Below are 15,851 nucleotides of genomic sequence, written 5' to 3'. Positions count from 1 at the left end.
TCCAGAGAAAACCATAATTCAAAAAGATACATGCTCCCCAATGTTCACTGCAGCACTATTTACAATAGCCAAAACTTGGAAGCAACCTAAATGTCCAACGACAGGTAAATGGATAAAGAAGATGTGGTATATATATATATATATATATATATATATATATATATATATATATACACACACACACACACATACATACATACATATACACATATATATACATATATATATATATATACATATATATGGTGAAATGTTACTCAGCCATAAAAAGAATGAAATAATGCCATTTGCAGTAACATGGAACTACCTAGAGTTTATCATAATAAGTGAAGTAAGCCAGAGAAAGACTAATATCATATGATATTGCTTATATGTGGAATGTAAAAAAAGTGATACAAATGAACTTATATACAAAACAGAAACAGGCTCACAGACATAGAGAACAAACTTATGGTTACTTAAGGGGAAAGGGGAAGGGAGGGTAGGGATAAATTAGGAGTTTGGGATTAACATATACACACTACTATATATAAAATATATAACCAACAAGCACCTACTGAATAGCACAGGAAACTATAATCAGTATTTTTAAATAACCTATAAGGGAAAAGAATCTGAAAAAGAATATATATATAACTGAACCACTTTGTTTTACACCTGAGACAAACTCAACATTGTAAATCAATTATACTTCAATTAAAAAAAAGAAACCACAGCGGAATGGAATGGTAAAGATAAAAGGGAGAAAGTGAATAGAAAATATCACAGGATAACATGTCATGAGAGATACATATGCTGAAGAAATTTATAAAGCAACAGCATATTTCCAGTACATAATGAAGAAATTTAAAAAGAGAAATTTTGGAAGAAAACCCAATCAGTGATATGTAGAGCAAATGTAGTAAGATGTTCTAACATGTAGAGTAGAATAGAGGAGTCACAAAGGATGCAGAAAAAGATGAGAGATACGAAGGACAGAGAACGGATGCTTAGCCTGTGAAAATCAAGCTGTTCTGTAGAAATACATTATAAAATCAGGATATTAACAATATTCAAAACAATGGTCAGAAACATTGTCTGAACATAAAGTATGGGTATTTACATTTAAAAGTTTGCCAAAATAAATAAATTTAAATATATTCATTATCATTCTTAATTCAGAAAATGCCTGAAGAAATTTATAATGACTCTCACTTGCATAGTCCTTTTCCAGGATATAGTATACAATAAATGTTACCTTGATTTATTCTGGATTTTAGATCATAAATGAAAGATAAAATATAATTCAAACATACAGACAGAAAAGATAGTTTAAGTTTCAAATAAACCTTTAGAAAACTAGTCTCCTATTTATTTAATAATAAACAGCATAAGATCTAATAAAAAACAGTAACTAGAAAGCTATAGTAACTCAAGTTTTCTATTTGGTGTAAAGATGAGAGTTTTAAATAGAGTATGCTTCAAGAGAATAGACGAGCTACTACTGAAAAAAAATATTTGAAGCTGTATTGCAGCCAATGAAATGAATCATACTGTAAAATATGATACAAGTTTAATAAAGGATAATGAGCATTAACAGCTGTTAAACATTATTAAACATAATTGGCTACACCAGCAATGGAAATGTTTATTAAAATAATCATACAACCTAAAACAACTCACTAACTGTAAGCCAAGGAAATAAAATAAGTAGATTCTATTAAGGATATTTCAAAATAGGGGATTCTCCAGGGAGAAATCATAGTGTATACTTTTTTCCTAACTTGCAGAGGATAAAATCAAATTATATAATGCTATCTTTCAATCTAAATATCACATAAAAAGTTTTTGCTTGAAATTTATTTTGTAAATGGTAAAAATGTAAAAAGTATTGAAAGAACCCAAGCAAAATGTGAAACTTTCCAACCTTGGCTCCATGAATACCCCACTCCCAGACTCTGCATGAAAGGCAACCATCATTAAGGATGATTCTGAGTGAATATTATTTTAGTACTACGTATATAGAAAGTAGAAAACCCGGCTCTAATTGACCTAAACAAAAAAGAGAAATTTCTGACTAATGCAACTAAAAACTCCAGATGATATTCTGGAGCTTCGAGTGAGGTTTGATTAAGTGCCTCCAAAAAATGTCAGTAACTTAATTTCTCTCTGTCTCTATGATCTTCTACTGCATCAGCAAAATCCAGGGAACACACAGGGTCCTTGAGCAGATTCAAGCTTTCCCTTAGTCATAATAACTGTTGCAGTTGCAGACCTCACCTCCAAACTCCTTGTTTTCATACATAAGGGAAGCTGTTTTTCCTAGGTCCAGAGAAGAAAGTGGACTCTTTTTGTTTATTTATTTATTTTTTTGGTTTCTAGTATCTGCAGAAGTCTTGTTTCCCAAATGATTCTTTAGGTTAGGGGCATGTATCAAAACAAATGGTAAAGAGGGAGTAAAATTCACTAACTGGTATCAAGTATAGAAAACATGTGTCACAATTTGCTGAGACAGTTGTGAAGTTTGCTGGGAGATATATGGTTTATACTTTTTAATATGCATAACTATTAATAGTGCCCCACTCATTATGAAACATGTTCAAGTTTTGATCATAAATTCATGGACATTTGACTTAAATCGTACAAGGCTCACCCTTGGAACAAAACCAAAACCAAGACTAAAACATAGGACTGGGAAATTTGTCAGTGCTAGAAAGTCAGCCAGCAGTACACTCTATACAATTTCCACTTACAGCACTCTTTCCTATGAATTTAAGAACAGACAGATATACATGCACATCTTTTAAAATGAATGGCACTATATTATGTATTGGACTACGATTACTATTAATATTTAATACATGTCTTCAAGATTTTTCCATGTTAATACATTTGGCTTGATTTCATTTCTTCTTAACAGCTGCATAGTACTACTTACAATGGTTACATCAAATTTATTTAACCTTTCCTCTATTAATGATTATTTGTTTTCTTATTTGATTTTTAAAAGAATGAAGCAAAGCTCAGTTGTATTCATGTATTTTTATGCTCGTATGCACGTATTTTTGAAAAATAGGATCACAGAAATAGAAATGAGGAGTCAAAAGGCAGACAAACAGTGCTGCCTTCCCAAAATATTTCACAAATTTATATGTCTACAAAATGTGAGGGACGTTATAATTTCATACCCTCACCAACATTTGATGCTATCAATCATTTTAATAGTTCTTAATCAGTGGGTAAAAATTTGTATTTATTGAATGTATTTTTCATTATTAGTAGTAAGCTTAAGCACTATTAAAATATTGTGGAATGATTATATATTTTATGTTCTTGTGTGATTATATACTTGAATGGGAGTGTGCGCCTGTGAATGAGTACAAACTTGGAATAAAATTCAGCAAAATATTACCGGTAACTACTAGGTAGAATGATTAAAATTCTTAGTACAGTTCTTTTGACATTTATGAAATTACTATGTATGATTTTATAATAAAAAGAGAGAAGGCAATGCTTTCTTTAATATTCATTGTAGAATAGTGATAATAGAAATATCCAAGAATTATAGATTAATATTTATATACAATAAATTATATTTCCAAATAGATATTTCATATCGTTAAAAGTACATGGAATGGCATAAAGCATATTTCATGGCTAAGTGACTATGCCAAGTCATCTATGTAAATTTCTTCTATTAATTTGACATTTAAAAATAATATCATTGTATCTAGTTTAATAAAGATATTAAAGTGTGCGATCTGGAGTAAACATGGACTAAGGTTTCTGTTTGGCTCTACCATTTTGTAGCCAGTTGTTCTTAAACAAACAATTTAATATTTCAAATTCTGAGCATCTTCTGTTTTATAATAGTGAAAAATATATTATTCTTCAAAGGAATAATATGAGAACAAAATGAAGTTACAAGGAAGAGCCTGGCACTCAGATAACGTTGGTTTATTATTTTTTTAAGTATAAGTATTATATTTTATTTTTGTTGTTATTAATACTATCATTACCATTGTTTTTAGAAGAATTCCTATTTTCCTAATCAGAAATAAAATGACAACAATAATTTCTCTAATGATTTGTTATTTATATTCATTTATACATACTGCAGCTTAACTGTAATTTCCTGAATGCTACAGCAAGGGGGATTAGGAGTGATTTATAACACTACCCAAAAAGAAAGAAGCTCATTGCAGTAGCATAAGTGGCAGACCTTTTGCTGAGAATTTTGGAGGAAAGCAAATTTAGCGTTAGGGCTTATGAAATTTCTATCCTCATATTTTTTGAGCAAGGTCAAAATCAGACTTACATATACCTCACATAATGCCACCCAACACGGCACAGAAGCATTATTCAGCTACTTTTTTTCCAAAAATATTTTTCTAAAAATAACTATAGTGTATTAGTATTTGTATTTTGTTCATGTTCTCTATATTATTGTATCCTTAGAGGCAATGAGACTCAGTACGCCAGAATGTACAGAGGTTGACATGGCAAGCTCGAGAGCTGGAATGTTTCATATGCAAATGTGCCCAGCCAATACACTATCCTGAGTTGATTGTGTATTGTTTATTTCAGTACAGCTTCTCTATCTCCCATTTAACTTGTACTCTAGTGAATAGTATGAGCACCGATGACAAAAAGAGGGGCAAATGTGACACCACTGGACCTTCCACACAGAAACAAGGGAAAGTATCATGCTGTCAGATAAAGTGCAAGGTTTTTGGCTGCTCAAGACACCTATGGTGAACAGGTGTAGTAATCAGAGGGTAAACATCAGCTGGTGATCAAAGATTAATTGATGGAACTCCACTGGTAATTTGAAGGTCTTAAGAAATGCTAAAGTTACCTGAGATGTCTAAAATGTGTATGATGAGAAGCTGGAAGAAACAATTGCCAGAAGTTCAGTGTGACTTCAGAAATATTGAAGAGGTGGGAAAAATCCAAATCATCTCCATGGGGACCATGCATGATGACCCACAGAGTCAGTGCAGGTTCCCATTTCCAACCACACATCCACTGCTCTAAATGATGTATATTCTCGTAATTAAGATTCTGGTACAAGGAAGAAACATTCTGTCTCTGACCAAGATGGGTAAAAGTACTGCTGAGCAAACGCAGAAAAGAATCTGAGTTTGGAAAATCTAAATATTAGAATCTAGCCCTAACCAATACAGTAATACTTATCTTAGTTATCGTCTATTTTGAAGTTGTTTCAACATTATCCTTGTGAGGGTAGAATCACAAATATATATATATATATATTTGTGAGGGTAGAATCACAAATATATATATATATGTAATCCATAAGTTATAAAATATAATTCATTGTACATAATTATGTTTAAATTGACAATATAGGTATATGCACAGTTTCTATTTAGTATTATAGGTTTAGTCATTTTCAATGAGACATTTATTTGTTTCATAACATTTAAATTTAAAGAATGCCTTGAAAAATTTTTTAAATAAAATATCTTTTGATAAAGATTGCAGTGTCTAGAGTAGAAAAAAATTGTAAGCACTAGTAAACTTCCTCTGCAATTCAGAAAGTTATTACAACAAGGTTTACTCTTTATTTGGGTAGGTACCTGCTATATTTCATAAGAATTTCATGGAATTATAGGAAATCTCTCTTTACCCTCACTTCTGGATATCTCAAAATTTTACAGCTATGGAGATTTTAATTTCACCATTTCTGCCCCGTATATTACAGACCTGAATCCCTTTCTAAAATTTTTGGACTATGGGTAGAGTCTTGTTTGGAAAACATATCAGTTCCATTTTCATGTATGCTTTCTTGCTTAAACGTATTAAGTATGTATTATCTCGGTAGTATTTAAACTTAAAAGTAAAATAGCATTGAATCATAAAAGGGACATTTTTGAAAAAAATCTAGAAAGAGTGAGAAAAGTAGTGGTTACCAGGAATTGGGACGGGGGCAGAAGAGCGGATGGACACGTGGAGCTTAGGAAATTTTTAGGACAGTGAAATTATTTATATGTTACTATAAGGGTAGATGAATGATAAAACCCATAGAACTATACAACACAGCAAATGAATTCTAATGCAAACTCTGGACTTTAATTATAAATAACATATTAATATTGTTTCATCATTTGTAAGAAAAGTACCAAACCAATGCAAGTCATCAATAACAAGGAAAACGGTGAAGAGTGTGGGAGAGGTTGTACATAAGAACTCTCTGCATTTTCTATTCAGTGTGTCTGTAAATCTGAACTTGCTCTAAGAAATAAAGTCTGTTAATAAGTCTGTTATTCTTTTTTAGAAGAAGTGGGGTTTTTTTCCACTCATAACAGTACTAACCATTCAGTTAGGGATTCTATTCACAAAACCCGACAGATGGTGATTCAAGCACAGCTTAGAAACACGAAGTGAAGGAGCTCACTCCCTCTAGGAATTGACTAATTTACTTTCCCACATATGTGATCATTTGTACTTCATCTTTTCCTCTCTCCTCATTAGTATTGTGCATATATTTAAGCTTCTGTAAAGTTCCCTTTGAACTAAATAGTGAAGCAATATATAATGCAATGTGTGACTTTCTTACAGACACACACTCTACTTAGACTATGTAAATGTGCCCTTTCTCAAATTTTCCCTAAGCAGAAATTATAAAAGTGCCTATGTTATAAAGTGATCCTTTGCATTCAAAATAAACAGATTTTAGATGTTAAGAAAGAAATTACTTAAGTAGATAGGTGCTAAAGGTTTGTATGTTAGAAATCAGGTTTGGCATTTGATACATGTGGTAAAGTTGAAGCATAAGACTATAGCAATTTTAGTAGAAAGATGCATTGCACTGAATATTTCATCTTAAGCCCATATTCTATTACTAAAGCTATTGTTTTATCATTGACTGAAAAAAATCAAGAATAAATAGTCACCACTATGATGTGAATAATCTCTTCTAGGATTGTAGCACATTTATAAAGCTTGTCCAGGCTTTGGATGCTATGTTATTTTATTTTTTGCCAACTGACTAACTTCATCTCTACCCAAAATCTATTGTCATACTCAATAATACTTTAACTGCTTAGGAAAGAGCATTAGTTCTTTCAGGCCTCCAATGAATATCTCATTTTCTTTGTTCATATCAAAAGCTACTATTCTTTCATTTATTATTTAATTAATTATATCTCTATCTCCTCCATATTCAAGAAAATTATATTTTAAAGATGATATTTCTGGAATTACTTCAAACTTGAGTTTAACTTTTCAGTTAAAGCTTTAAAGAAAGCAATCAATTCATGTAATAGTTCTAATATAAAGGACAAAAGGACATGTGTTTCGATGTGTTGAAAGAAAATATTAGTTCTATTTTATTAGATTCTAACTCAGTGAGAACATAAAGCAAACTACAGCATGCTTTGCTTTTAAATGGATTCAAAACATATCTATGTTTTTCTCTTGCAATATCATGGAAAGATAATGGGAATGAAATTTATTTTTAAATATAGGAGTTATACTTGAATATCATTAAATAAAAATAGAAGTGAAATATTTAATGCTCAGCAATTTTAAGGTTAGGATATATGTAATTTTATAAAGATATAAAACTTTGAATTAAGGTATTAATTTCAAAGCCTTCTTAGTTTGAAACTACTTCTGTGGGCTTTCTTTAATTATTCAATGTTTAATTTCTCAGTTTATCTTTTTAATTCTTTATCACTTACACCTGTCAAGCTATAGAAAAATGCATTACTATATAAGATTAATTACTATCCATGCCCTTTGTAACAAAAAAAATCAGTTAAATATATGTTTTCCTATCTGTTTGTGAGAAATTTTCATAGACTTCTTAATCTAGATCAGATTCTAGAGCCCAGGTTTCAAGTAACTCTCAAGGACATGAATTTGGATCCTGGGGCAAGATGTGGAATGGAGTAGGTCTATAAGGGTTAAAAATGTGTTATAAGTTAGGGAACTAGGACATTTTCCTTCCAAGGTTAGTACCTCATTGTCTTCTAATACATACAAGTCTTATTTCACTGACATTTATTTAGTGCAAGATGTAAGAAAGTAAGCTATTGAACATTTTTTCTTATGTGTTAGCAACAATATATATAAAATATACATTTATAAACATACATTGACTATATAATAAATATATAATATGTTATAATAGATAAAGAAATAAAAAGATCCTGAGTAACACATTCTTACAAATTACTGAATATCAAAGTTTAAGGAAACATTGTTTAATGTGAAACTTACCAGTGAAAGGAGGGAAATATTGTTGACTCTGACTTCTTCAAGGCAGCAGTCAAACCTAGAAAAAAATGGAATAACTGTCAGACTTTGAAAGAATAATGCAACCCAGGAATTACACCTAGTCAAATTTTCATTCAAGTAAAAGGCAAAATCAAGATATTTTCACACATCACAGCAATCCCAATATATAACCACTTTGCGCACATTTATGAAGAAATTACTGAATCCTAAAACCCAGTTAAACAAAGGATGAATTAAAACAAACAAAAACAAAACAAATACCACCACAGCTATAGTAAAATTATGTCACAGTAAATTATGGTAGGCAAACAATTAACCTAAATATTGGAATTTGACCAAATAATTTGGGCAAATTTTAAAATAAATGTGGACTATTTTAAAATAAATGTGATATAAATATGGGAAATTGCACTCAGGTGAGAGAGGTATGAATGCATATAAGAAGATAATCTCATTTATAATTGAATAATTGGAGCTTCTTTTAAAGGAACACCTATTTAGTACGAAAATTAAGCAATGCAGTAATTCCAGTCTTCCGCATAATTTTCAATAAATCTTTTAAGACTAACATGTTTTTTGATTGATAGACTTTTAATTTCAGTTAACTGTCTTATTTCCATTTTCTTTTTTCTTAGTTTGAGAAAAAGAGAGTTCATTATTTTTATTTAAAACGCAGTATCTATATGGGCAGTTTTACCCCATATTACTTTTAATTCCCAAAAAGAACAAATCAAAGATGGAATTATTTAATAATGTGACTTGAAAGATACTTAAAATCACATCCAGTTCAATGTACTCAGTTTTTCAGATGAAGACTTGGAGGGGCAGTAGGAGTCACAGGCTGAGAAAGATCTCTGTTAGCTCTAAGCTGTGCTGTCTTGTGCAAGGGGTGATGGTTTTGGCAAGCTTAATATGGCCCACTATTTTTAAGAATTTAAGAAGAAATCACAAGAAAGTGTCCAAGACAGCATCGTAAGAAGACCCTGAGCTCACATCTACCCATGGACACACCAAAACTGCAACTATTTACAGAGCAACTATTGATTAGACTGTAAGACTAGCACAAAAGTTTTACAACTAAAGATGTAAAGAAGGAATCACAAGGAGACAGGTCAGAGAGGTGGAGACGTGGTATTCTCAAGACTTATATTCTTGAGTGGGCAACCCACCAATGGGAGGATAATTATAATTGCAGAGGTTCTTCCCAAAGAGTAAGGGGTCCAAGACCCACACTGGGCTTTCCAGTGTGGGAGTCCTGCACTGGGAAAATGAGCCCTCGAATGTTTGGCTTTAAAGCCAGTGGGGCTTACTTTCAAGACAGCCAGAGAGCTATGGGAAATAGAGACTCCACTCTTAAAGGGCACACACAAAATCTCAAATGCTCCAGGACCCAGGGCAGAAGCAGGAATTTGAAAGAATCCTGGGTCAAACCCACCTGTTGATCTTGCCTGGGGAGGCAGGAGGCAGCTTGAACACACCCTGGGGACATAGACATGGGCAACAGTCATTTTTGGAAGCTCAGTCTACCATTCAGACAGTGGCGTTGGCAAGCACCAGTTTGAAATTATCCCTCTAGCTTATTAATCCTGAAATCTGGCCCTCGTCTACCACCTGTTGATACCAGTACAGAGACTCCTCAGGTCAAGAAAATAGCTGGGCAGAGACACTGCCCAACACACCAGCAGGCCTACTTTAAGTTTCCCTGAGCCCACAGCTGCCTCAGGACTTGGCTGTGTCCACCAGAGAGCCCAGGTACTGGCCCCACATACCCCTGTGCCAGCACTAGTCCCAGGACCCTCAGCCTTACAGCCAGAGACTCTGGGATCCAGCTCCACCCATCAGTGGGAAGGCACTAGACCTGGGACCAGCCTCACCTATCAGTGGGCAGGTACCAAAAATCTAGTAGAGCTCATCAATAATTCAGTAAAGTTAAAGGATAGAAGATTAATGTACAGAAATATGTTGCATTTCTATACACTAACAATACACTAGCAGGAACAGAAATTAAGGAACAATCCTATTTATGATCACATCAAAAAGAATAAAAAACCTAGGGAGACTCTAAGTAGGGGTTAAAAATTCTGTACTTAGAAAACCATAAGACACTGATGAAAGAAATTTAAAAAGACTCAAACAGATGGAGGGATATACCATATTCATGGATTGCAAGAATATTGTTAAAATGATGATACAACTCAAGGGAATCCACAGACTGAATACAAGCCATATCAAAATACCAATGGCATTTTTTATAGAACTAGCACAAATATTTAAAAAATTTGTGTGGAAACAGAAAAGACCCTGAATAGCCAAAACAATCTTGAGAAGGAAGAGTAAAGTTGGAAGTAACATGCACCCTGATTTCAAAGTATACTACAAAACTGCAGTCATCAAAACATTATGGTACCGGCACAAAAACAGATATGTTGATCAATGTAACAGAATAGAGAGTCCAGAAATAAACCCACATAGTTAAGGCCAGTCAATCTATGACAAAGCAGGCAAGAATACACAATGTGGAAAAGACAGCTCTTTAATAAATGGTGCTGGAAAAACTGGACAGCCACACGCAAAAGAATCAAACTGGACTACTCATACCATGCACAAAAATAAATTCCAAAATGGATTAGAGACTTAAATGTAAGATCTGAAACCTTAAAGCTTCTAGAAGAAAACATAGGAAGTACACACTTTGACTTCAGTATTAATAATATATTTTGGGGTATGTCTCATCAGGCAAGGAAACAAAAGCAAAAATAAACAAAGGGACTACATCAAACTAAAACGATTTTGCATAGCAAAGCAAACGATCAAAAAAAGAAAAGGCCACCTACTGAATGGGAGAAGATATTTGCAAAGGATATATCTGTTAAGGGGTTAATATCCAAAATATACAAAGAACTCATATCATTCAACATCCAAAAAATAAGCAACAATTAAAAAAATGGGAAGAATATCTGAATAGACATTTTTCCAAAGAAGATACACAGATGACCAACAGACACATAAAATGATGCTCAATATCTCTAATCATCAGGGAAATGCAAATCAAAACCGCAATGAGAAATCAGCTTACATCGGTCAGAATGGCTATTATCAAAAAGACAACAAATAACAAGCGCTGACGAGAATGTGGAAAAAAGGGAACCCTTGTACGCTGTTGGTGGGAATATAAATTGGTATAGCCACTATGGCAAACATCATGGAAAGTCCTCAAAATATTAAAAATAGAACTACCATATGATCCAGCAATTCTACTCCTGGGCATTTATCTGAAGAAAACAAAACGCTAATTAGAAAAGATATATGCATCCCTATCTTCACTGAAGTACAATTTACAATAGCCAGATATGAAAGCAACCTAAGAGTTCATTAATAGGTAAATGGATAATGAAATATTACTCAGCCATAAAAAAGAATGAAATCTTGCCATTTGTGAAACATGGATGGAACTAGAGGATATTATACTAAGTGAAATAAGTCAGACAGAGAAAGACAAGTACTGTATGATTTCACTTAGATGTGGAAGCTAAAAAAAACAAATGAACAAACATAACAAAACAGAAATAGAGATATAGACACAGAAAACAAACACTATTTCTAGAGGGAATGGGCCAGGGGGAAGAAAGAAATAGATGAGGGAGATTAAGAGGTATAAACTTCCAGTTGCAGAACAAATGAGTCACAGGTATGAAATGTACAGTGTGGGGAACACAGTCAATAACTATATAATCTTTGTAAGGTGACATCATAACTCGACTTATTGTGGTGATCAATTTGAAATGTACAGAAACACTGGATCACTATGTTATACTTCAGGAACTAATATAGTGTTATAGGTCAATTATACTTCAAAAACAATTAACTAAACAAACAAACTCATAGAAAATGAGATTGGTTTGGTGGGTACCAGAGATAGGGAGTTGAGGGAGGGGCAATTGGATGCAGGCAGTCAAAGGGTATACACAACCAGTTATAAGATAAGCAAGTACTGGGGATGTAACACTGTCGTATGTTACATATGAAAGTTGTTAAGAGAGTAAATCCCATGAGTTCTCATCACAAGAAAAATTTATTTAATTTTGTAGCTATATCAGATGACATCACTAAACTTGTGTTAATCACTTCATGATATATGTAAGTCAAATCATTAGTCTGTACAACTTAATCTTATACAGTGCTGTATGTCATAATATCAATAAAACTGGAGGAAGAAAAAAAGAAGAAATCAGGAAAAATTAAAATAACATGCCTAATCTAATTTTATTGTAATCTTATAATAAAATAGATTTTCTCATTAGTTCTTTATTTATCCTATCTCATCTTTTAAAGTGAAACCTAGAAAAATTTTCACTGGATAGCAAAATCAGCAATTTGGGATGGTGTTATTTGGAATTATTTGCAGATGTTTAAAATTTTTATATTGCTTCCACTTTTTAATATAAAGAATAAAATGGTTTAAATTTAAATTAAGGAGGCTTTTTGGCTTAAAAAGTAACTTGAATTAGTAAACCCACTCTTATAATCTCTAGTAATTAAGTAGTATGATATGGAATAAATTCTCGATAATTTGTCAAAAGCTTCCAAGAAGTAATTTATGAAAAAGGATGCTGGTTGGAAACATTGGGAGCTCCTCAGGTGAAATTCAAAAGTGGCCCTCATACACAGAGGATAAGGAGAGACCACAGAAACAGACAGACCACACCATATTGGTAGGTGGCAGTTTCAATATGCAAGGGGATTTACAGAGGAGGCTTGTCTTGGGTGACCACAATATGAGTAGATATACACACCCACACTCTAGACCTTAATAGTTTATATATAGAGGCTTTAACTGGGTGGAATTACACATTCAGTCCAGATGGTTTCAACACCACACTCTCTCAATGCTGTATCTTGTAATGGCTCCTACTATGGGAATGGTGGACAGAGGATACATTTCAAGGATAGGCGGGTGGTTGGAGCCTCTGATTGCCCTGGGCCAGCTCTTGGGTCAACCAGTGGTCATGTCCCCTCAATGATCTCCAAGAAATGAGCAGTCACAATTTTAAAACATTTTACACTTTCTTAAGACTCAATGTTTATTTAAGTTTTCTAATTCAACTTTAATCATATTTTGTGATGCATAAATAAATGAATAATTTTCTATGCAGTGAAGCCTTCAAATGTGATACCCTATTTAATTTCTAATGATTAATTTATTCTGGATTGAATTATGTGCCTCTTCTAAATTACAATGTGTATTTTATTGTCTATCTTTATATTCTTATTAATATTGTCAGGTATTTGTCCATCTTCTTAGTATTTTTGAAATACTCTTTTTGACATGTTAATTTTTTGTTTTCCAATTTATTTTTATTGAACTTTGAACGCTTATTTCTTATTACTTTATTTATATTCATTTTTATTAGTTATATAGTTTACTAAGCTATAGCTATTTACATTTTTGTTTCCCAAAGATAAATGTATATGAGGTTAGGAATTTCTCTTGAGAAAAGTACCTCACTGAAAGCTGAGGTTGTTACTTATGATGGTCTCATAGGCACTGTGTTTATTAAGTATTCAATTTTATATTTGATCAAGGAATTATTTAAGATAGTGTTGAGATAACTGAGTTGAAAATATGGAAAGAATTGAGTTTAAATATTATTTAACTTATCAAATAGTAAATTAATATCTCATACAAAGAAGTTTAATTTTGAAAACAGATAAACCTCACTGGTTATCTTTGAAGAATATTTGAGAACTAATATTTATTTGTAAAGCCAGTAAATAAATAGAAAGAATTAAGAATTTATTCTGCATTTCCTAGAGGAAATTACCACACTATTCAACTAATGAGAGAAAATTTCTCATTATAGGACAATCCCAACTAATAAAACTAAAACACAAAATTTAGAATTCATATATCCTTGATTTACAATCTTTTAAATTAATCTGGACAATAATTATCAATGTCTCCTAATATTACAAAGACACTTCCTGACATCATAGGGCTCTGGATGGAAGTACGTGCCACTATCTATGATTTACTCTTGTCTAATAGTAAGTACAATTTTGATGAATCTTCCTAATTATAAGTAATACAAGGGAGAAAATGTATTAAAGGATACCAAATGTATACAATAAACAGAAACCAGATCATAGGAAACTCCATTAGAAAATGATATATCAATTTTCAACAGCTACATTTTAAGAATAAAAAAAAAAGGACAACACGTTTAGAAAGAAGGATCTATTGATTTAAAGAGACTCAAGACATATCATCTAATTTAGAACTGGATTCAAACAAAGTATAAAGCGAAGTATGAGATGATTAGGTACACTCATCATTTGACACTTGATAAATGATATAAATTATGTTAGATATACGATGACATTAAGGAGTTATTATTGATTTTTAAAATGTGATAGTGATGTTATTGCTTGTGTTTTAAAAAAACTTACCATTTGGAGATATGTACTAAAATATTTACATATAAAATAACATATCTGGAATTTACTTCAATATAATAAAGAAATATGGGAAAGACCTTGGTGGGATAGATTTCCATAAATTGATGGATACTTAGATGTAAATTTATAATACTATTTTCTCTACTCTGAAGTTTCAATGTTTTCATTATAAAAATTACAAAAGAAAAGAAAAGGTAGAGGGGGGATAGGTGATATATAATTGTCTGTTAAGTTCTTGGTTTAAGGTCTTACACATAGAAACCAGTGAGAAAAGAACAAATAAGTCAACTAATTTGAAACCATTAAATAATAGTTAGAAAATATGATTTGTGAAAACTAGATACTTTTAAATTTTCTTTGTGACTTGGTTTTTTTATATATATTTTATAAGCCCCTTGAACTTTAGAAAATAATTTTACCTCTTCTGTAGAATATATTACTCTATTATTTGTTTTAGCTTTTATTAAAATCAGCTTATTTATTTGTTATAATTTTTATTTATTATTTGGTTACTATCATTCTTTTATATTGGACAATAGGTTTTCTGAAGGCCATAAAACCCAGAATTTACTCACCATTTTATCTGTGCATATTCTACTGTCAGGCAGTAATTGTTGCTTAGAAAATGATTTATGAAAAAAAAAAATAATGCAAAGTACTCTAGAAAAGACATTAATCGGCAAAATTTCCTTAGAAGGCAGTTAACTTTCCTACTAAGAGAATTGAGTTTTTATATATTTTGTACTTTTCCTAAATCTTAACGACAAAAGTACTCTCCATTCAGGAAAATTAAGAGACCATCAAGCAGTTCAACAGATATGCTCATCCAGCTCTTGATGAGGTTTAAGAGTTTATGAGAGCCATTAAAATTGAGTCATCATGTAGGAGAGACAATAAGAATGCAAGAAAGCAAACAAACATAAACATGTGCTATAGAACTAGAAAGAATGAAACAGAAATAGCCAAATGTAAAGAGAAACAAATGGGAAGAATTAGATAATGAAAGGGTGTGTGTGTGTATTAGTGTGTGTGTGTGTGTGTGTGTGTGTGTGTAGAAAAGTAAATGTTCTGTAAGACTGTGTTGGTGAAATACTGAGCCCAAGAAACTAGTGAAGGAGGCAGTATACCATATTTAAGACAGTATTTAGCAC

The sequence above is a fragment of the Phocoena phocoena genome, chromosome 17, assembly GCF_963924675.1.
Source record: "Phocoena phocoena chromosome 17, mPhoPho1.1, whole genome shotgun sequence".
NCBI classification, from domain to species: Eukaryota; Metazoa; Chordata; class Mammalia; order Artiodactyla; family Phocoenidae; genus Phocoena; species Phocoena phocoena.
Note: the sequence above shows the minus strand (reverse complement) of the source record.